The sequence below is a fragment of the Papilio polytes genome, unplaced genomic scaffold, assembly GCF_000836215.1.
Source record: "Papilio polytes unplaced genomic scaffold, Ppol_1.0 DF823288.1, whole genome shotgun sequence".
Lineage (NCBI taxonomy): Eukaryota > Metazoa > Arthropoda > Insecta > Lepidoptera > Papilionidae > Papilio > Papilio polytes.
Genome location: NW_013525916.1, coordinates 2,209,330 through 2,232,582, shown reverse-complemented (window position 1 = coordinate 2,232,582; position 23,253 = coordinate 2,209,330). Strand labels below are relative to the sequence as shown.

At 33.7% G+C, this 23,253-nt stretch overlaps 1 long non-coding RNA gene across 1 annotated transcript in view; it reads right to left on the bottom strand.

The window, feature by feature from the left end:
- LOC106104989 overlaps positions 1-17,268 on the bottom strand; it is a 97,047-nt gene extending 79,779 nt beyond the window's left edge. The window contains exon 1 of the long non-coding RNA XR_001225711.1: positions 17,068-17,268. This is a non-coding gene — a long non-coding RNA (uncharacterized LOC106104989). The remainder of the gene's footprint in view (positions 1-17,067) is intronic.
- Between the last annotated feature and the right edge of the window lie 5,985 nt (positions 17,269-23,253).

Genomic DNA, 23,253 nt, shown 5'->3' with positions numbered 1-23,253 from the left:
CTTACATTTGTTTATTTTATTCCTCGCGGACGGAGTGTCGGGCGAAAGCTAGTGTTTAAATAAAATCATTTATGAATCGTCTCCATGCATGTCATAAGGCTAATTTGTTAGTATAAGTTACTGCATTAGCCAAGTGTGGCAATACGCTTACTTATTGAAAGAAAATGTTTAAATTACACTGACTCGGTTGTCATTTACATTCCGACAACACGGGCGACGTTATTAATTTGTAATTGTAAACAAGCCATTGTAATCCAAACGGTTGACATCTCTATCGAATCGTAATATTGATTCTTCCCCAATGTTTACAGAAGTCGTCGTCAAAGAAACTCGATTATCGTATCGATTTATCGTCGATCATAAATTCGTCGATTTAAGTCGCTTCGTGGAATTCAATTCGATTTAGTAATATCGATTGATTCCCGCTACTGTACGATTGAATTGATTTTCTATTATGTTACGTTTGAAAGAACATAGTTTATCAGTGTTATATTCTACCTATCCCTGTGAATTGTGCCGTTGTTTATTATAAAGTAAATGTATAACAAAAACTAGTTATCGCCCGCGACTTCGTTGACACATAATTAAGATTCTAATATTCCCGGGTAACTCAGCTACATACCCGACAAAGTACAACCATTCGGGATTACTCATGTGTACGAAATTTGATTTTTTTCTCGTTAATACCTGCAGACACTCCAATTTTATTATATCCATAGATGTATGATTAATAGGGTACTTATTAATTATATGACTTCGTTGATAGCTCTTGTAGACTTAGGGCCTGTCCCACCAAATTGTAAATTGTCTGATAACAAACCAACGTGTAAAATGGGAATATCGGATTTTGTTACCTTATTTGACAGTGACGTCATTTTTAAGATATCGGAACCTCTGTCAGCCAGTTGTGGGACAGGCCCTTATTATTATATATACACGGAACTGCGGGAACATAGCTATTATAACAGTTGATATTCAAAGACATTCAAACAAGTTTACTTTGGTGCGGCAAAGCGCGGTGCATTTCACCCGCTCTCTCCGCCGATAACGTTAATGCAACCAAATTATGCAAATGTATTCCATATTCCCAAAACTGTCTAATGAATAGGAAACGATTCAAATAAAAATTCACGTTAACAAGCGTGTGACAAAGATGATATTTGAAATATTTGACTGGTATTTTGTAAGTTAAAATAGTCTACAATACCACGTCAAATGTTTTAGAAATCATTGACTGTAGACCGAGTTGTGACTTGAGTATAAGCTAAACTAAATTATAATAGCAAAGTAATAGTAAGTAACATCGGTAGAGGTAGACCTAGAAAGAGATGGATGGATTGTGTAAAACGTGACATGATCAAAAAGGGAGTGATGACTGAGATGACGTATGATAGAGTTACGTGGAGGACAAAAACCTGTTGCGCCGACCCTACGGGAGTAGGATAAGGAGATGATGATGATGATGATGATGAAAGTAACACTTAAGAAACCTTCGAGCTTAGTTCCTCATTAATGAGGTTTAGGGTAACAGCCATCTTAGCCACTTTAAGCCCAGTTTAAATGCCTAATTAATAATTAACGTTAAAATATAGCTACTTCTCGTGTATCGAAATGTTAACCACATCACTATTATAATTTAACAAACAAAAACGATAAACCTGCAATCATTAAATCAAAGCGCAAGAATACAACCGCCCAGAGAATAGCCACCTAACAACATAACAGCTAACAGCCTTCATTAATTTACAAGTTCACTTCGACTGACTCGACTGGTTGTCGGCGAGGCATAAAGTCGAGGAAACCAATGGCAAAATGATATAAAACGTCATTTGGCCGCCATCTTGGCTATTGGTTGACAGACGGCGCGAATGTGAAGCACGGTCGAATAGCTTTTAAGAAAACAGTAAAAATTATTACGCGGGCGGAACTAGTTTTTTTTTGTAAGTATCGAACTGCTATTCATTTTCATTTTAAACCTTATTAAAAATACGACGCTGCATAACCTTCTTTAAACAATAAAGGGCACATCTTAACAGTCTACTTTTTACTAATACTGTAAATGCTAGTTTAGATGGATAGATGAATGTTTGCCGCCTAAACAGCTGAACGGATCTCTATGAAGGGCATATATGTAGAGGATAGTCTGGTCTGGAAGGACACATAAGCTACTTACTTTTGTTTCTGTTAATTACACGCGGACTGGTCGGAAGCTAATTAATTTAAAAATAGAAACATATTAAGATTAAATAGTAACATGTTTTATAATGAAGTTAATTGTACAATTATAATTGTTTAAGTTGCAAAAACATTGTGGATCAATATTTAATATCGTACTGGCCATAAAAAAGACATAAAAAAACAATGAGAATTTTAGGCGCGAATGATATTTTGTAAACAATGTAATAGTTTTTATTTTAACAATTCAATACTTCCAATTATTTTAAATAGTGTGTTTATAGCAAATATAGAAGATTTTATTCATAGTTTTTATTTAGATTTAAACAGTAAATTCTTTGAATATTCCCATCGGTTCACAGTAAGTTAACAATTTCTTATTAATTTTATAAATAGCGATCTTCATTTACCTCGCGTTTAAATAGATTTAATCGATACTGCTTGATATTGTAAATCAGAATAACTCTGAAAGGAGGCGCAAGGCACGCTCTCATATGCTAATACCCCGATAACCGTTTCCAGTTTAGGTTAACACGTAATTGCTACACCTAAAAGTCATTACAACAACTAGTACCAATAAAATGGCATAGTTTATTAGAAAATGTAAATTATTAATCGAAAATTGCTTAATTCTTTATGATGTATGTGTTAATTTCTTCCATCATAAATATATCGAACTAGCTGTTGCTCGCGTCTCCGCACGATTGAAATATAAATATATACCCTATGTTACTCACAGATAAATTACCTTGCTAACGGTGATATAATTTTTAAAATCGGCCCAATAGTTTTTGATTTATTTCAATACATACAAAAATACAAATCTTTTCTCTTTATAAATTTAGTATAAATGATTATCATAACTTTGTATAACAGACATTTTCTAAAAAAAATATATAGGTATAAATTTTTGTCGTTAGCACAAACATTTGTAGTAAAGGTTAAAAAAGTCAAACTAAAATGAACATTTTTGGTAGTAATAAAATAAAATATTATAAAGTTTAACTTGTAACTTAACAAATTGTAGTTCCACTGGTGATTGAAAACCTTATGGATGTTCTATCGTGCAGTAATCAAGTTAGGATAGTCTAAGTAATGGGTAACTTAGCGTCGCGTATTGCACCGTGCAATAAATAACTGATACTGCGCACTTTATCGCTAAACGTACAAAATTGCGAGATTTTATCTTTATAGCCTAACTTAATAGCTTCGAGGTTGGCCTTAACGGGTTCTTAACAAAATTCAGTAGCCTCCCTCTCTACCTAAGTGATCTAACTAAATGTTAACTTAACCCAAATGTATTCAATATCGATGCTTATTGCTTGTACACTGCTTAATATGGACCTCATTGCTTTATATAGATTCAATTCGATTTCTAATCAATACAAATTTAGATTTACTGATTGCCTCAGCAAATAAAACATCAGAATGCGTCCATAAAAGAATCATTCACTTTTTTTNNNACGAGCAAGCGGCCACCTAAATCCACCGAAATGAAAAGCGACCGCTGCCCATAAATATCCGCAATTGCAGATGCGTTGCCTACCCTTAATCGACCGAGGAGACGCACATAAAGAGGAAATTTCCCCTTCCTATGCGTCTCCTCCACCGTCAAATCCACTTTTCCTTTCCATCCTTTCCTCTCAAGAAAGGGGTGAAAAGGGAAATGGACTAAAATTAGGCCTCCGGTACCACACTCATCAGACGAAACGCGGATTTACTTCCACTTCACGCCTGTTTTCTGTGTGGTCGTGGTATTACACCGGGCGAGCCGTCCCATTCGTGCGAAGATGTTAAAGCTGGCTCTACCACTGTCACTTAAATAAAACTGAAATTCAGTCATAGTTCAATTGTTTAAATTTCTAAGAATTCAATTAAAAATTGTAACCAAATAAAACAAGGCAATACAAATAAACAAATCTTCCGATCATTTCCAATTATGTTTCCGAGACGTTTATGATAATTTTACTAATAATTTTGAAACATAAAAAGCAGAACGCGTTACACCATTAAATAAAATATCTCAATTCCTAAGCTTTATGCATTTATCGAGGGCCATAAATTGAAAAGACATTAGAGGTCAATAAAGTTCTACATTTAACATAGCAGGTGTTTGAAACTATTTAGTAATCGTTTGCTGTCATATAACTAAATGTGTTTAACAGTTAAGGTCCGCAGCAGCATTAGCTGCTGCACGAATTCCACGCTCCAACAGTCAGGGACTGCGTTGGGATTAGGGACAGTTGACAAAAGTCCAGGGCACTGGACAGAAAGTTATTTCATATGAGCGTGCTGGACTCCAAATAGTCCTTTTCTCTTCCAATGACTTAACAATCAATAAATTCTTATAAATACTGGCTTTCGTCCGGGACTCCGTCCGCGTATAATTAAAAAAAGTGAGTATCCTATGTGTTCTTCCAGACTATCCTCCACATCTGTACCAACAAATTTCATTGAAATGCGTTCAGCTTTCAGGCTACAAACTCTAACAAACATCCATCCATCTAAACTTTCGTTTTTATAATATTAGTAAGTATAGTATTACTATGATGTTAATACGCTTCCTGTTCATGATAGTATCTTAGCTATAGAGTTCATTTGAAATCGTTAGTTAACATCGAACAAATTCGATTAACACGTCATCGGAATGTTACTAATCGATTTCCCAAATATACAAAATAGGTTAGTTCCCAGATAAAAATATTTCGGCATGCGATGACGTTGATATTCGAAGAACATCCCGATCAATCGTAATATAAAAATCTACGACATTCAGAATCGACGAGTATTAAAATAACTTTAACATCTTGATTAAAATCGATATTTATTAAACTGTCGTAACATCGATTTGGTTGGGAATCGATTATTTTGACAGCTGTCACATTGTTCGAAGACTTTTATGCAAATTTCCTGTCGCATTAAGAACGAGAGGTATTTTATACTTTATGTTTTAACTCCATTGTATCCACATATCTTGTCGCAAGTTCTCGGAATGTTATATTTAAATGTAATCTATTTAAATAGCGAAGTGAAGAATGTATAATATTTTCATTGAACTATATCTGCTTTAAAATATGTCATTAAGAAATCTTATATTACTCAACTATTGAGAGTAATAAAATGTGATATTTCGACATAGATAAAAACAGACAGCCAATTTGTAAGAAAATAGATTGACTTGGTTTGATACAATTCTAGCAATGATCTGTTCTCCATTTCCTAATAAATGCTTTCTTTTATACTAATTGGTATAATTTCGTTTCAGTAATCCTACGTTTTATGAAGATAGAATAGATGGTTAGAGGAATATAACTAGTAAATTATTCATAAATAGTAACATTTCGTACAAATACAAAATATATGGCCATACTAGGTTTGTGAAGTAATAACGTAAAACGTAAAAAATGTTGAACAAGGAATTATACTGACATTCCAGTCAAAACTGCTGGCAACTAACAAAATTTAATAAGCCGTTTGCTCGTCGACGATTATTCGTTATAAAAATACCGAAAGCGCGCGACGGTGGACGGAACTATTTTTAAGAAATACAATAAACTATTTCCTAGAAATCGTCTTAATTCTTCGAAGCTGTATCGACGGTGTGATTGAGTTTATTTGCAGAATACATCGTGTGATATTTTTTTGTGGGGACCGCGTCGTCTGCGGCGCGGCTTGGCGGCTCGCCAGCACATATCTATGACATTATCGAAGCGAGTCTATCCCCGTCTGTCACCATTTACTATCTCACTAACTCCATATAAAGGTTTGTGACCTAATTTTTTTACTTGTCATTATTATTTTTGAACTAAATCATTTCAAACACAAACAAATATTTGCAAAAAGGCAGAAGCACTTTATTCACGAAAGGAAAATGCATTAGCAACGATCGTTACATCACAGATACTAAGTTGACATATCAAGAGATCAGACGCGCTCGCAAACGCGCGCTTGCAGAGTATTTGCTCGTATTCGGGCGCGGCAATTATCTCGCGATAATGTCTGACGACGAGCTTTAAGTCGTTTTTAGGGTTGGCAGATGATAAAAATAAAAAATCAAATTATAAATAATTCGTAGAATTTTTACGAATTCTTAATTAGAAATCTTTTTTTTCGAATTCACATAATTTTATTTAGCATAGCAATTTTAAAAATTTTACCCATTGGGCCGACAACCCAGGCCACGCCCGATGGGAAAAAAATCCCAATGAATCGCTTGGTTTGCCGTTGTGCCGATCCGGAAACACAGGTTTTTAATATAATTCTTATAATTTCTTTTGTGATTTCTACAAAATGTACTTGTCATTATTATATTCGTTTGCTCAATTCTAACCCTTTGCATGCTGTCAAGGAATCATTACAAAAACAGTAGCTAAAAGTTCAATTATTTTTACCGAACTATTTTCGTATCGTATTAACTGTACGATAGATGGTAGACTGTCGTTTGTTTTGACAGTCGGCTAACATTGTGAGGAGCGCTCGCTTTACCAGAGATCGATTAAAATAGCGACTGATATATTGTCCCTTTGATGGCTGTTGGTTTTGAGGGACTTTTATTAACCATATTTTACGATAGCTTAAGTTAGACTAATTTTAAATATGGTGAAAATAAAATATGATGTTTATTTAAAAAAGGTTTTATTGTTAACTAAAAGTTTATCCTATGCATAGATTTTTTACCCTATAAATAAAGTGTTTCATACGTTTAACTTGTGAGAATCGATTTTCTTATTGCCATTTTGTATTGCAGATAGGAACGTTACCTAAAAACTCCTACTTCCAGAGGCTTTTTTCGTTTCACTTCTTGCTCCGGATTAGGTGTGTAACATATTTCATAATGATATTATAAACGCGAAAATATGCATCGAAGCTTATTGACCTTTCTCCAAAATGGCAACATAGTCTGGAAAAATACGTAGGTTACTAAGGTTTTTTTTTAATCCCGCTTCGACATGTAGCGACTAAACGGTACCAGATTATATATCCATGATTGTAATAGATTCTTAATAGAAGCCATAAGTTTTAATTTGTCAATATGCCAGGTATAATTTGAAGATTGATTATAATCATTAGCTCATGTTCTAGTTTTGCCAACTCTAATGACATTATAATTTGAATAGTGAGTGTACTGTGAGGTCATCTGTCACCGACATCTTAATCAATATTACAATTAGAACACTTTTAAGAATAGCTTTGCTAAATTGTTGTTGGCATTATAAATACAAATTGTGATAAAAAATAAACAGCTACAAAAGTTTAGGGTTTCCATAAAATTGTTTTTAAAGAAATTTATACGAATGTTAAACGAAAATCGCGTTAAAAAAATTTTGTCTGTCTGTCCGCAAGGCGCGTTTGGTTTGGGTAATTTCAGAAACTGCTGGGCCGATTTGGACGGGAATTTCACTGGAGGGTAGCTGAGATGAACGGGCATATTATAAGCTACATTATATTTAATTCCGCGCTGTCAAAATGGCGACTGATTCGGTATCTCTGGAACGGGAGCACCGATTTGGACAGGACTTTGACTGGAAAGTTGTAAAAGGTAGATGCACACGGGAATGTTCTGCGCTAACGAAGTTTGCGGACAGCTTGTTATTAAGTAATCTTTAGACATTGCATAATATTTATAAGTAGTAACACAGAGTTAAAAAGCCAACCAAAGCTGACAGATATATTTGTCTATGGCTGTCATAACACCATGGGAAATGGCCGGTCATTTGTCAGTCGTCTATAAAATAACACCTCATCAAAGATCCGAGGAGACTGACCCATAGCTATCATAAACAGATGTTAAATAAGATAAATAACAGACTTTTCTTCTGTAATATTTTAAATTAGCTGTTGCCCGCGACATCGTTCACGGAATATTAACCTAAAAAGTAGCCTATAATATGCCCGTCTACGTCAGCTACCCTTCAGTGAAAGTCCGGTCGAAATTGGCCCAGCTGTTTCCGAGATTACCCGGAACAAACGCAACTTGCGGACAGACAGACAAAAAAAAATTAAATACGATTTTTGTTATAAAGAACGCAAATCCGGAATATTTCTATTGATAGTACAAACAGACACTCCAATTTTATTACGTATTATTATTACACGTAGTGTTGTCAACGGTGAACTTAAAGTTATACCGATATGGTCTATAGGTATCTCTTTTGTTCGTATGGGAACGTAATTTATTTACCAAAAACTAGCTACTTCAATCTCCGGAGCACAACTACAGGAAAATAATTCCCATAACGCATTCAACGTGTTAAAAGAAAATTTAAAAATTGGCAACCCTGACAAATGCGGTTCGAGTTCGTGATTATAGACATCCTTCCAGAACATCATGAATATTGTATGAGTGTCCGTCTTGTTAAACACACGAGCGACTGTTGGTTTATCGTCACTGGAAATGATAGTGCGCGGGTTCGAAGCCAACGGCCATAATTTGATCATACGGACCTTCGGAAGTTTATTTTTGTCCTTAAAACACGCTTTTTATTTCTATGGCTCATATGTAGACTGGTGTAACCCACAATTTCGAATTTTACACCTTGTGTTTGTTTTTTTTTAATTAAGATAATAAAAACATATTTTAAAGTAAATTTTAAGGTAGAATTGTGGATTTTAAACATGTATGTAAATGGGTCTTACGATTTTAAAGACATAATATCCATTATAGTCAACCTTATGCAAAAAATTTATTTCTTAAAACATTTTTTGTCACCTGCTGAAAAGTATTAGCAAAATAAATACCTATTACGTCATCAAGTACTATTAAGTAGTTATTAAACGTGTGCAATGACGTCACGGGTTTGTCGATGACCGCATGACGTCACAAACATTTGAGTACAAGAGCGCGGGATGGTCGGTTAATAAAACAGGGAGTCGTCGGCAAACCAGCTCACCACTCAAAGGTCCTCCGATCTAGGCATATAACGAGTTAATTAATCGGCTTTATAAACGTGTTTGCAACTAGTCGAAGTGCGAGCCGACAAATAATATGTTTTAAGTATAATCACATTGGATTGGATGCATTCACGGCATCTTATCGACCTCATAAGATAACACTCTGAAGTTCAAATAAAAACACTATTTTTTTCAGTTATACGCTTTACGGTTGAATTTACTTCTATACTGGGGAATCGACAAAGAATGCTTTCGAGGACGAAAACCCGGTGCGCCGACCCTACGGGAGTAGGATAAGGCAGGGGAGATGATGACTGGGGAATCGAATAACATCTCCGGTGCAAAAGTTTCAGCTTCAGGTCATAATGGAATTGGAATCTAACAATGGTAGAGTAGAAGGGGAAATAGCCCCTATCTCTGCGTCCTCTCCTCTGTCCGTTAAGGGTAGGTGACGCATCTTAAATGGCAAATGCTTTTTAGTAGTTGCTTCGCCACTTTCGGGACACAGTAGACGCTTGCTCCTTCGGCACCTAAGAGCGTGCGCAAAATATCGCGCAATTGTTGTGCGATTGTCGATTGTTTTGCAACCCTTTCAACTGTTTAATTGCACTAGTAAAATTGAGTATGAGCACTTCCATACGAATAAGAATTAAAGCGCGACTAAACAGTTGTGCGAGAGTTTAGTCAAACGCATGCGCTCTCCAATACTATAAAAAATACAAAACAAAAAAACCTTATTTAAATTGACATAAAACATTTTTGTCCGCAGATTGTCATATGTTTTAATTCCAAGAACAATGTAGTTAATATTATTTCATAACACCAATCGATTAGTAGTAGAAACCGAAGACATCAACTTGTTATGACTGGTCGCTATTGACATGTCTCTCCACACGACACGCCGCATGCACGCCGCACGCACGCCGTGTTGGCATCGCATCAAATGCCGCCACTGACCACTTAATCTCGATAATACACTAGTAGTGAAAATTAAGGCAAGTTCACACAAACGTTGTTTCACTCCTCATACTGTGAAATTTATATTTAAAATGTTTTGATCAACAAGTCCAAGATATAGACTATTTTATACTATTATTGCACAGGTCTCGTAACAATTCAGTTTTTTGTTGCATTTTTGTGCTAAATACCAAGTTTCAGTGCAATTTAAAACAACAAACATTTCACTTTTTAAAAGGATTAAAATCCGCCTAGTGCACATCAGCCCTTATATCACGCAACATTAAAAATAACACACGGCACATTAGTCGCGATGAGAAGTTCTCTATAGAAAAACTGACAAATAGATACATTGGTAATTGCCGCGCGTCGCTTGGGAAACATGTCGCGACACACACTCTTGTGACAGAAACACATACTAACATTTAGAGATGGATATTTGTTAGAGTTTGTAGCCTAAACGGCTGAACGGATCTCGATGAAATTTGGCAGAGACGTATAGGATAGTCTGGAAGAAGAAATAGGCTGCTCATTTTTGTTTTTTTTTGTATTAATTTTACGCCGACGGAGTCGCGGGCAAAAGCTAGTAATAAAATTGGATAATAACAACAACTAAGTTCTGCAAGCATACACAAACTAGCTTGTGCCAACTACTGCGTCCACATGGAATGAAAAAAAAGTATTTTATTACTATTATAGCCCATCTATACTTCTAGATTACATTCTACATCTGTACCAAATTTTAACGATATCTATTGGGCCGTGGAAGTACATCACAAATGTCAAAACAACCTTTTTACAATACCCAAATTAGCAAAGACCTAAGTATTACCGATAAAGACATTGTTGCCCAGTGAGCTGTCATCACAAGATTGGCAGAACTCCATCGCGTAAGATGCGCCCGTGATTTATATTGACATGGTGTTCGTTTTGAACTGACTCAGTATTGCACTTCGGTCACATCTAACTCCAGTCAATTCAAGGGCAAGTTAAAGATAGGACAAGATTACAATCTATATAAACATGTTTAGAAATTATTTTTTAAATTTACAAGAAAAAACGTGATTGTTATTTTCGTAAAATCGTATATGGTTATATTATACATTATAACAAATCGAAATTAACTAATTATAAAATACTAGCTTTCGGCCACGACGAAAAGTGAGTAGCCTATATGTTCCTCCAGACTTTCATTTACATCTATCCTAAATTTCATCGAAATTCGTTCAGTCGTTTAGGCTACAAAAGGTATCAAACATCCATCCATCTATACTTTCGCATTTATAATATTAGTATGATTAATATACGATTTAAAATATAATTTTTCTAAGCCCCCTTATTGAAATAATTTTTAAAATCCTTTAAAAATATTCGTCCAGACATTATTAACGATTACCAAGTCAATGCCCTTTAAAAAAACGATAATATGTTACAAAGTTATTGAACACTAAATTGCAAACGAAATAGGACTCTATTGTGAGAGCGTTAAATTCATATTCAGTGTAAAAATATGTTTGTAGACTAGGCTCCCACAGCGCCAGTTCATCTCTAGGGATTAAGATGGTGTTTTACTGTTAATAAATGGCCTCCTTATGTTACATCGGCGACACGTATTCGTGTTATATGTATTTTAGTCTCTTATTGTCTCAAATAATTTGTTCGGCCTCAAATTATCTAACAAATTCAGTCAATTTAAAATCAGAAAACTATTATTTAAAAAGAATTATTTACAAAATCCATACAATTTAAATAATAAAGACATTTAATTTCTTACAATATTTAAAAACCATTTATTGCGATAAAAGAAAAGAAACGCTTGTAATTACAAGACACGCATTTGTTATTGTTCTAAACGAGTCGATGTATCGAATATATTATCGATTAATCGCAGCGTTCAAATACTGGAATCGATTATCGATCCATTCGATTTTCATTCCGAAGTCAATCCCACGACCGATTCGATAAATGAAATGATAAAATTTATTCCCTAAATTAACATAATAAGTTTTGTCGTTACTTTGTAATTTTCGATGACATTTTTAATGCCAATTATCACCATAACTTCGATTTTATTCTAAAAGGTTTTTAGATGCGCTTAATTTATTTGGGAAAACGATAATTGTGAATATATCATACCGTATTGTGAAGTAAATAAAAAATTGTCTGTAAGATATAGGCAAATTAGAATGAAATTAGGGCTTTCTGTTCACACTTTAATAGGTAATACTGAATTTCATAGTAAAACTTTTTAAAACAATAGCAAATCGATGTTATTCTGTGAACTTATGGTCTAGAATATAAATTAACATTTAATATTCTGCAGACGTAAAACACTACGTAAAGTACTGCAGTACTAGAAAGACGAGAAAGCTGTTAAAACACGCATACATCGGTTCCTTCATTCACTGACGCATACAGGAATAAACAGTACGAAGTAAAACGAGTACAGTCGCGAGCAAAAAAAACGGGTACGTTTAAATAATAATAAAAAAAATTCAAAGCACACATCTCAATTACCTTGCTTACAAACGAAGCTTTTATAATCATGTATTTTAAAAAAAAATACAGGAATACAAACATTTATTATAGTAACTGATGTGTAAAAATTAACAAAACAGTATACCAAAGTATTCTATCCATAACCTTCTTATATCCATCATAGGTATTTAGAAATTTGATATTTGAATAACAATTGAAATTCTTTTTTATCTGTAATTGGATCTTTTAACACATTGTAAAGATAAAGTTACACAATACAATTATCACTCATGGAAATAAACAAGAGAGTATTACAAGAAACATCGGACAAACAAGAACATTTCGTCACTCATATGAAGACTAGCTTTCGCCCAAGACTCCATCCGCGTGGAATTAAAAAACAAAACTTAGCAGCCTATGAGTTCTTCCATACTATCCTCTACACCTATGCCAAATTTCATCGAGATTTAATCAGAAGTTTAGGCTACAAACTCTAATAAACACCCATCCATCTAAACTTTCGCTTTTATATTAGTAAGAAGTAAGATGGAGTATGTCATTCCTAGAATTTAATACAGTATTAGAGTCTTGCAGGATAACAGTGGAACCAAATCTTATAACAATAGACATTGCATAGCAATTATAAATAGCTATCAAACGCTATAAAACAAAAGGTATACGCCAATTTGACTCTTGTTCCAACGCAAAGACGGATATAGTCTATTTTGAGAGTCAGTTACGTTCCATCCATGCCAGTTTAACCATTACACGGAATGTTGATTTTGTTCTAATAAAAAAGCCACTATTCAAAACAAATTGTGAACACTAGTATTTATAACGTACAAAGAAAATAGTAAAAGTTCCTTTCTTTATTTAATTTGTTGTCCATTCTATATGACATACTTGGTATATGGCAGAAACTTTGAACTTGGTGTTAGTCTGAAACTTAACTCCCGATGTCTACTGATTTATTGTATGAATAATACAAAAAACTATTGCTATCTCGGTTTTTTCAATGAAAAAAAGTGGGATGATAATGTTTTTGAATGAGTTTTCTTTAATATTGACCTTAAATATCCAAAAATACTTACGAAACTTATTGCGAAATGTAAATAAAAATCAATTAGATTTTAGATAAATTGAAAATACAGATTATAAATACATTTCTAACCGTGTCAGTTATATTGTCCTTAAGTGTACAGGTAACGAAAGTCTAAATGATATTTGCTAAGCAAAAGCTTTCAATGATTGCGGACAGCAGTGTGTTGAACACACTACCACAGTAACATAACGCCTGGAAAGGACACTTGTTACAAACATTCCCGGAAATTCAAACGTATAGACACAACAATAATGCTTCCTAACTCATATGACATTTCACAATTCATGGTCACTCTAAGAGCGTGCGCACACCTGAATCTAAACTATTCCACAACTGTTTAGTCCCGCGTTATTATGAGCTTATTTGGAGGTGCACACACTACTCGATTATTAGTTGTGCAACTAAACAGTTGAACTAGCTGCGAAACAATCGACAATCGCATTACAGTTGGGTGCAGTCAAACAAAATTGTGAGCGCGCTCTAAGTATCATTCCTTTTAAAAAATATTTAGGGTGACCATGGGTTCATATTATCAAAATACCAACAAACAGAATAAATAAAACTTCAACATAAATTTGTATAAAATTGCGTCCCAGTTTCATTTTTGGTTTATTCAAGAAAATACGTATTTTAAAAATGCTACTGTCCTTTTTAAGGTGACAATCTTCCAAAAATAGTATTAAATTAAACGAAATCGTTTTCTTCACTGACACAACTTTCCTTGATCTGAAAATTATAGCTCGAATGTCTTTAAATACGGGGCGGTGCTGATCGAAAGCGCTAACTTAACTACTTAATAAGTTTAAGTTAAAATTACAGACGACAACTCAACCTAATTAGGTCAAAGTTATCTTGATTGGGATTCACCTTGTACTTAAATATGTTTATTTATATTACCGAAAAAAGCAATTTTATTACTCGAACATAATGTACAATCTAAGTGGTCTACGAAATGCGTCCTGCCAGTTATAACGCCAATGGTGAAATAGTTATTCTTTATATTGCTTAAAAAGGGTTTATTTCACATCACATGGAAATTAAAAATTTTCAACAGTAACCATCAAAGAGCAACTTTCACGGACTGCACATTGTACAAATGTAGAGCAAAATTTGTAAGAACACATAATAAATTAAGTTTTTTTTTATTCAGCGCGGACGGAGTCACGGGTGACAACTAGATTATATTTATAGCGGGTTATCGATATAGAAAAATTGGACAAACACAGACGAGCATAAAAAATAACTAAAGCAAAGCTTGTCCCGAGCAGACATAGCGATAAAATAGTTGGACACCGGTCCTGTTCAATGCATTTGATCTATTTTAGATTAAACACGCTACACTAGGAAGGATCAACGGCGCATGATGACGTGCCGTGACGTGTGACGTCACGGAATTTCATAATTAGTATATTAATGAGATGATGAGGGAAATGACCTAGTTTAGTAACCAGACGATATAATTAACACTAACCAATGTGCCAGTAGAATTATTAACACGCTCAATGCGTAACAGGCCGATATCGGCCTGTCGCGGTACTTAAGCTGTTGCAGGGAAGAACACTATAACCCGCTCGCTAGTGTGTAAATATTATCTCAGATGTATATATTACATTACAGAAAATGTAAATCTATCGTAGTATTGGTGGGTCTAGAAAGACCTGCCACTTACTGGCGGAAATATCATTGGAGGCGCATTTTGGCCCGCCGCCGCACCAGTTGAAGAATTATGATTTTATTTGCCGCAGTAAACGTGTTAAAGGAAAATAAAAAATGAATAGTAAAGCGTATGTTCTATTAGTCGAAAGATAGGTCTATTAGTAGGACGGTTACTTCTGCTTAAAATGAAATTTGTGATTCAAACATTTAATATCTTAATAATCGTAAAATCCCAAGTATCCGAAACGTACGTAGATAGTCATTTTCAGCAGTTCCATACAGTATTACATTCTCTGCTATACAAAAACCGCAATTCCAAAATATAAAATAAAGCAACATTTATAAGTAAATTTCATGACGTTTAAAATAATTACAGTTATTATTCTTTTTAACAAACAGCCGGTTATTATTTGAGATCTTACTGCACGAAGTTAATACCCTGCTGCCATTTGGTTGTCACACGTACAGTCACAGCTCTTCGCGGTGAGTACAGAAAAAAATCCTCAATCCTTGCAACGAGAAACTCCGCCTTCTACTTACCAAATAGTAAGTAGCAGTTTACAAAAACAACGTCATAATAGTTAAAAATGTGGCGTGCACACATCGACCTGCGAATACATTTAAAAGCTACGTCTCAATGTGTACAATTCTTTCAAACAACTGTGCCTTAATGTAGAACACCATCAAATTCCCTGATAGTACAAGAATATGTTGTGATTGCATTTAAAAACAAGATATCAATTTTTAAATGAATTTACGCAGTGAATATGGTAATAAGAACATATATAAATTTATTGGCCATCATCTTCATCCTTCTTATCCTACTCCTGTAGGGTCGGCACAGCAGATTTTTGTCCTCCAAATATCTCTATCATACGTCATCTCAGTCAACACTCCCTTTTTGATTATGTCACCTTTCGGGCAATCCATCCATCTCTTTCTATGTCTACCTCTACCATCATCATCATCATCCACTTGCCCTTATCCCTTACGGAGGGTCGGCACAGTATGTGCTCTTCCATACATCTCTATCAGCCGTCATATCTGAATCCACTCCTTTCTTAAGCATATCCTCTTTCACACAATCCATCCATACTTTCTTCGGTCTTCCTCTACCTTTGTCGCCGTCCTTCAATCTTAACACTTTCTGGTTTATGTATCCATCGCTTAGGTCTACCTCTACCGGTCATCATATTAATAAATTGTAATAGTATTAAAATATTGTTTTTCCCAGCTACATCGTAGCGCTGAAAACATAAAAAGTTATGACCTAAGCAGAACGCTGTCGGCTATAAACTTAACTAAGTAACTTAGGCTAAGAAAGTTCCATAACTTGAAGTCGACGGAGAGTCGTTTTTATGTATATTATGTGCTGTATTCAATTAGTAAACATTGATTTATATCCATGAGTTACTTCATACTGTATTCCGTTAGGTGGTTAGTGTAGAAATTTAAAACTTATCTTTTCGATTATTAAAATTATTTTTGTTTTAAATGAAATTCTAACATAAGTATTTGTACTTGGTCTTGTATATTTTTTTCAATACCAATACGTAATTAAAAAAAAGAATTTAATTATGTCTTTTTTTAATTTAAGACGGTTTTCCGAATTTGATTTATTGGTGTTTTCGAATTATATTTGGTTAATATGTGGAATGATGATAGACTAAGATTATAAAGGGTTCTTTATATCAAAGTAACAATATAAATTTATAATCTTTTATGTATATTCAATCCGTAATATCTCCAACATCGGTTTATAATGCGAACTTTTCAATAAATAATCAATTCAATTCCAACACACTCACCGAAATCAAACGCTGCAATATGACAATAATTCATTTACACTAATTAAAATAACACTTTATTATAAAAAACAATAATTCACAAACACTTCACAATTCAATAAAATAACACTAAACCACTAACACAAAATTAATATAATTAATTAACGTGTGAATCTTTAGTTGATCGTGTTGCGTCTGCGCCGGTCAATATGGGAGCGGGTGCGCGCTTTGCCGCCGAAAGTAACACTGAGCCATCGCCCCAGACAGCAATAAACTACAACTAGTTGTATTTTTTTTATTTTTCATTTTTTTTCAAGCTGAAAAAAAACAAAATGACTGCAATTATCGTCTCGCCTGATCTTGTGCGGGAACTTTTGCGATTGAAGCGTAAACACGCGTCAACGGTCAAACTTTACCTTTTAAAGAAATGGTAAAGGGAAATGGCAGAATACAATTTCATTATTGCATAATTTTTTAATAAACTGTCTGAAATAATGAATTGCAACTTTATATTACACTAGCTATTGGTTACGACTTCGTCTGCGTAAAATTATAAATAATAAAAAGTATAACCTATGTCACTCGCAGATAACGTAGCTTTGTAATGGTGAAAGAATGTTTTAAATCGGCCCAGTAGTTTTTGGAGTTATTTTAATACATAATAATAATTCCTCTTTATAATATTATAGATATCCAATCAAAGTGATATAACCTCAAATGCAGTAATAAGATATTTTTTGAATACGTAGTATACGTCATTTTTCAAGAATTAAAAATTGCGTATTTTCCTTCATTTACTGAAGGGCGATTGTCATTTTTAATTTGCGTTCACATCAGTTTTGATAGGATAATCCGAGACTCCGAATTTCGGTAAGGCTTTTTTTGCGCCTGCCACTAAACGGTTAAATCTTGACATGCTTAAGAACTTCAGAATATAAATATAAATTGCAATACACTGTTGAGAAGATGTAAGATGTATCACGAGACTGCTTTCGGTATAAGTACTTTATTATATACTAGCTTTCGGCTGCGACTCCTTCCTCGTGGAATTAAAAAGGATCGGATGACGGTTTTCCCAATTTTTACTTCCTAAGTTTAATAGCATGAAAATATATCGACTAAGTCGTATGTGTAAGATACGTTCCAATTTATTAAAAAAAGATTTTTAAAAACATACTGGATTGCTGATATCCAAGTAGTGTGTGTATACGCTTTATTATATTTCAATAGATATAGATAAAAAAAAAATCCTTTGTAATATAAGGACATGTACCAAAGTTTTCTTGAAAAAAATCTTTCGCGTGCAAATAAATCTCCAACATAGGTTACGCACGTAAGACAATTTTCTTAATTCTCGTTCAGTCGAGACAAAGGCGTCAGATTTCTGCCACCACCGCCGGCAAATTCCGACAATGCACCTGACAACCGATTATAATCTGCAAAGATATTCAAACATTGAAAACATTAAAATAAACCTTATTCAATTGTGATAAGAGCCAAGTTAAACGCAAAAGTGTATTTAGTTATTAACACTCGCCGGAAGATTTATAAGTAAAAATTGCCAACAAATGTAATATGCTGCCAGTATTTTTATCGAAACACAATTTGTTTACAGTTAACTTGATTTGAATTTTTTATCTTGGCGTGTTCGAAATTCAAAAATATTACATAATTTCAAAAAACCTTGTAAATGTACCATTTATAGTCAAAAAACACATTGTCAGGATCCAAACCCAGAACCTGCAATCACAAGTCAAGAACACAACACTTGAGCTACCGAGTCTTTGATTAAGTATAGGTCTTTTAAATTATGAACACAATAGTCCTATTTAATACTAAAACGGTAGCTCATTCGTTATTCTTAAGTGGCATTAACATCGATGTATGCACGGCAATTTGTAATTGTTCACGCTCCATAAAACGTGTTCAGACCTTTTAAGGACTGATCTGTTAACTGTACTCAGGGAATTAAGCTCGCGACTCTAATGATACTAAATAAGCACTAAGTATATTGGATAATAACGCATCTAGTTGCATCATGTAAAGGTAACGACACACTAGGAGTTAATTCACTACATAGTATTAAATGAAGGCGCTTCTCCGTCTGTCTGTGCCTGTATGCTAAGATCTTCAAAACTACGCAATGGATAAAAGAGGTAGGTTTATATGTATTATACGTGTATAATATAGTAGAGATATACTAATAATTTTAGAGGTTTTTAGTACGATGCGAATAAACATATTTTCGTATCAGCATTGGTCCCGTGAGAAGTCAGAGCGGGTCGCATTTTAGATATATAAATATGTATTGTATATCGTGTATCTAGATTTTAAACCACTTTTCCCGCGAAACATCTAGAAAATAATATTAATATATTTTTTAACCAAAGAAATATTTAACTACTGCTACGTCATCTCTGTTTATATTTATAAAATTTTAAAACTAATTTATAAATGAAAGGTGACACTGTTACTTAACGTCCCATATACCAACAATCCAACAAACTTTCCCTCGGATACTGTAGAAACGGGTCACATCAGCCTTGAACAAACCGACAAAAATTTATCGTCGAAATCGATATAAAAATCGTAAATGAACTGTTCCGACCTAATCGAGGACCGCTCTAAATAGTATTACGACCAACTCTATTCCACAAATTACGTTTTTCAACATCAACTATGCTATTCCCATAACTCTTATGTAGAAGTAATAAAGTTCAAAATTGTTTAAATTGATGGAAATTGGAATATTGTTAACGCAGATCGAGTGACGATCGATTACAATTGGGATCACTTTGTGAAAGTATTTGGATTCGATTTAGTGTGTCCGTACCTTTATGTTTATTATTTTCCGTTAAAGTTGATAATGCGGATGGTTAACTTTATGTAAATTAGATTAATATAAATTCATGTTGTATTTCAAAACGGTTTCTTTTTCGAAATAATTAGGTATCACGTTTTATTTGAAATCTTATAAAACTCTCTTCGAACTTTTAATTTAAAAAACCTATCAATTATAATAAATAGGCTCCCATAATGATTATTGACACTGGAATGTAATTTTAATCATTTAAGAACACTGCAATACACATTGTTGAATTTGAACGCGCAATGCCCGTTTGTAAACCCATCCATTTTACAATGGGATAACTGAACGAATCACAAACTACACAGTACAAGCTTCCTTATCCTAACTACTACTTACCCCTGGTTAACTTCGTTCTCTCTATAATGTAGTTAGGTTTTCGCCCTCTAAAACCATGCATTACAAACTACCGCTTAGATATGTTAAGTGGGCGTTCATAATATGTTATTATTTATAGAAAATTTTTACAAGAAACATAAATCTATCTATACTATTATAATAAAGCGTAAACATACACTTCTTTGTTGCCTAATATGTCAGCAATTACAACATATTTTCGAATAATCCTTTTTTAGTAGAAAGCCGTACATTTGCGTCATGCTTTAGGCTATATATTTTTACGCCATTAAACTTAGGGCGTAAATTTTTTGGATAAAAACCCTTATGTGGGAAAGAGAGCATAAGTTGCTGCCAACATCAAGAAAGCAAGGTTGTCATCATGTCATATCATTTTTACATTTGTAATTGAGAATTTGACAAATGTAAACGATAAAATAATGTTTTTTTTTATAATTCCATGCCAAGCCGCACGGGAACAGCTAGTTAAATTTATGCACAAATATGGCCCAGCAAAAACCATATAATTGGTGTGTCCGCGGGTGCGGTATTACAATGTACTAGTGTCGTATTGGAGTGTAGAGTAGTTGTGTAACATTTTTTTTTGTAAAATTATATAAAATATATACATACATAACATACTGTATATAAATAAAATATTCTATTCATGGGTTATTTTCAAAAAGATGGCTTTCCAAACGTTTAATAGTTTTAGTATGTGAAATACACTAAAGGCCACCCTTAGTATAACTCTAAGTGAAGTCAATAAAGTAATAGTAATAAAGTCTTATTTTTCGGACATATTTAAATCGATTCATAGAATCGATTTTCAATGTTAAATGTTATGTTAATTCAGTCGGTTTGTTTAAAATAGAAGCCTTTGCGTACAAGGTACATACTAAGCTGTTTGCAATCATTAACTTAGACAGTGAAATGTGTTGATGTAGGTAAGGTAGTCGCCGCTTACTTTGTGAATTGTGTGTCTGTGCATATTTTTTTCATATATTTATATTTGCTGTTAAAGAAAAGCACAATCTATACTAATATAATAAAGTTTAAACACACACTTCTTTGTTGCCTAAGATGTCAGCAATTACAGCATATTTTTGAATAATCCTTTTTTTAATAAAAAGCCCTAACTTTACGTCACGCTTTAAGCTATATATTTTAGATAAAAACCCTAAAGTGTGAAAGAGACCATAATTTGCTGCCAACATCAAGGAAGCAAAGTTGCCATTATTTGTCATCATGTCATGTCCCTTTGACATTTACAATAAAATTTTCATAATTTCATGCGGATGAAGCTAGTAAGAAATAAGTTGCAACTGAATACTTTTTTATTATCACAATTTTTAAATAATTTAATTACTGGACCAGTGTAACTTTCTTATTCTCTCATCTTAATTTGTTTCTCAACCCTAGAGTTTTCAGTTAAGGTTGTGTACAGCCCTATCACTAGAGAATGGTTTAAAAATCGAACGCACCGTTCCCGCGTTACTCAACACTGGACAATAGAATGTTAACGAATGTTTTCGAACACAATTCTCTATAAAAACTTTGCTTGAAAATTAAAAAACAGTTTCTCTAAATATTTTATTCACGTACAGTCTAGATGATATGGGCAACACTGAACTTTACTTTTTTGAATCGATTTCTTATTTTTTTATTTCTTTTTTTTAATTATTTACAAGATGGGGTCTAATGTAACCGCAAATCGTAAATCTATAAATCGCCACTTAATATGATGAACACATATCTTTTCCGAATATAAGGTCAAAAAATTATACAAAATTCAAGTGAAAAGGTGATCATCATTTTCGATACCAATAAAAGCATACATTCGTAAATCATTGTATTCAAATTGTGCAATTCAGATACAACTGTACAACAACCGCAGATATTTCAAGATAAGGCCAATCACGTCGAGGAAGGCGTTCAATCTCATTCACAAATCTGACAAACGCCTGCGCAATCCATTCATCGATTTCTCCTGAACGCAGCCAAAATTTACATTCCTCAAAACATACAAGGACATCAATTGTTTTCAAGCAAAAATGTTTTGTATTCCTTTTGAAAAAAAGACGAGTATCGCATAAATCATTTTTTTATTCTTGTTTTAAAAGAATACAGTAATTAATTATTCATAGCATGCAACACTCACTGTCACCTCGTTTGTCACAGTTGACAGTTTTTTTTACGCGCGAGATAGGGCATGCGAAAAGCCACACGTCCCTTTAGCGAAACATTTGCATCGAATGCATGTTGCATATGAAATGATTTTTCGAAATGCAGTTGTTTCAATCGAAAATACATTATTTAGTTTCATTCAATTTGTAAAATATAGTTATCCGGTGTGAACGGAAATTAACATAAACACGTGTAATACATAAAATCTATACTAAAATATTCTTTTACATATTTTAAATGTAACTTTAATAACTGAGTAATTTAAAATTAGTTTGTAAATTATTAAAATCATCAACTCGTCATCAACTTGCCCGTATCCCTTATGGAGGGTCGGCACAGTAGGTGTCTCTGCTCTTCCATACATCTCTATCAACCTTCATATCTGAATCCACTCCTTTCTTAAGCATATCCTCTCTCACACAATCCATCCATAGTTTCTTCGGTCTTCCTCTTCCTTTGTAGCCATCCACATTCATTCTTAACACTTTCTGGTTTATGTCCCCATCGTCTCGTCGCATAACATGTCCATACCACGCTAACCTTTTGCTTCTCAATTTCTCTACCACTGGCGCTACTTTCAATTGTTAGAATTGTTTAAATAAAAAATGTATGTCATTTAGATATATCGTTAATTTTTATAACAAACTTGAACGTGTTGGCAGTTAAAAAAAAATAAAACAATCTCATAGTCTATTTTTCAAATACCAAAATTTCCAATCAGTATTCATAACAACGTCATGAAATCGATAATTCGCTAACTAAACGATGTCACCTACATAATGAGGCCATGAGAAATCCCCTCACGACTGTCATCGTTT